Raw genomic sequence first — 2,245 nt, forward strand, 5'->3', positions numbered from 1 at the left:
AGAAAACAGTAGAGGGGAGAGAGAGTAGAATAAATGAGGCTGAAAACAGAATTAGCAAGATCAAGGACAAGTGAGAGACAACTAAATAAGAAGTAAAACATCTCCAAAAGAGATTAAGAGATACTAAAAACAACAGAGACATATGGGATGATTTCAAATGAAATAATATACACATTATTGGCTTACCAGAGGAAGAAAGAGAAGGAGGGGAAGAAAGCATTCTACAGGACATAATAGCTGAGAACTTCTCTAGTCTAGACAACATCAAAGACATAAAAGTTCAAGAAGCGCAGAGGGTCCCAAACAGAATTAACCCAGACTTAAAGACAACAAGACACATCGTACTTAGAATGAAAAGGAATAAGGATAAAGAAAGGATCCTGAAGGCTGCAAGAGAAAAACAAAGAGTCACCTACAGAGGGAAACCCATAAGATTAGCAACAGATTTCTCCACACGAACACTACAGACCAGAAGAGAATGGCAGGATATCTATCGAGTGCTCAATGAGTAATGCTTTCAACCAAGACTACTACTGCTAGACTGCTAGACTGTCATTCAGACTAGATGGAAGCATAAAAACTTTCTCAGACAAGTAACAGTTGAAAGAATCAACTATCACCAAGCCTGCCCTGAAAGAAGTTATGAAAATTCGCCTATAAACAGACCACCATAAATATGACATATATCAGAACACTCTAAAAATCTACAAGCATGGCATTAAAATATCTTCAATCTTTGATATCAATAAATGTCAGTGTCCTGAATTCACCTATTAAAAGGCACAGAGTAGGAAGATGGATCAGAAAACACAACCCAACAATCTGCTGTCTACAGGAAACCCACCTAAATCAACAAGACAAACACAGACTCAAAGTGAAAGGATAGAAAACTATCATACAATCCAATCACAAAGAAGACTACGACAAGTATAAACCTATGGGGCTGGATCAAATTAAAAAGCTTCTGCACAGCAAAAGAAACCACTACCCAAACAAAGGGACCTCTCACAGAATGGGAGAAGATCTTTACATGCCATACATCAGACAAGAGTTTAATAACCAAAATATGTAAACAGCTTGCCAAACTCAACAACAAGACAACAAATGACCCCATCCAAAAATGGGGAAAGGACATGGACAGAATATTCACCACAGAAGAGATACAAAAGGCTGAGAAACACATGAAAGCATGTTCCAAGTCTTTGATTGACAGAAATGCAAATAAAGACAACAATGAGATACCACTTCATTCCTGTGAGAATGTCATACAACAGAAAAGGTAACAGCAACAAATGCTGAAGAGGTTGTGAGGTCAAAGGAACCATCCTGCACTGCTGGTGGGAATGTAAATTGGTCCAACCTCTGTGGAGAACAGCCTGGAGAATTCTCAGAAGGCTAGAAATGGACCGACCCTGTAATCCTGCAATTCCTCTCCTGGGGAGATATCCTAAGGAACCCAACACACCCATCCAAAAAGATTTGTGTATACCTATGTTCTTAGCAGCAAAATTTGTAATAGCCAAAACCTGGAAGTAACCCAGGTGTCCAACAACAGAGAAGTGGCTGAGCAAGTTGAAGTATATATACCCAATGGAATACTACTCAGCTATTAAAAATGGTGACTTCATTGTTTTCAGCCCATCTTGGATGGATCTTGGAGAAATCATGTTAAGTGAAATAAGTCAGAAAGAGAAGGATGAATATGACATGATATCACTCTCAGGCCGAAGTTGAAAAACAAGATCAGAAAAGAAAACACAAATAGAACCTGAACTGGAGTTGGTGTATTGCACCAAAGTAAAAGACTCTGGGGTGGGTGGATGTAGAGAATACAGGTCCAAGAAGGATGACAGAGGACTTAGTGGGGTTGTATTGTTATATGGAAAACTGAGAAATGTTATGCATGCACAAACTATTGTATTTACTGTCGAATGTAAAGCATTAATTCCCCAATAAATAAATAAATAAAAGACTCTGGGGTGGGTGGGGGGGACAGTACAGGTCCTGGAAAAGGATGACAGAGGACCTAGTCAGAGTTGTATTGTTATGTGGAAAACTGAGGATTGTTATGCATGTATAAACTATTGTATTTACTGTCAACTGTAAAATACTAATCCACCAATAAAGAAATATAAAAAATAATTTTCTATAAAAAAAAAGAATTTCCATTCCCTACCCATAAGAGCTAAGTAGATACCATAACATAATTTGATGGGAGTTTAATGTGTAAGAATGAGCTAGTGTC

The sequence above is a fragment of the Erinaceus europaeus genome, chromosome X, assembly GCF_950295315.1.
Source record: "Erinaceus europaeus chromosome X, mEriEur2.1, whole genome shotgun sequence".
In the NCBI taxonomy this organism is placed as follows: Eukaryota; Metazoa; Chordata; class Mammalia; order Eulipotyphla; family Erinaceidae; genus Erinaceus; species Erinaceus europaeus.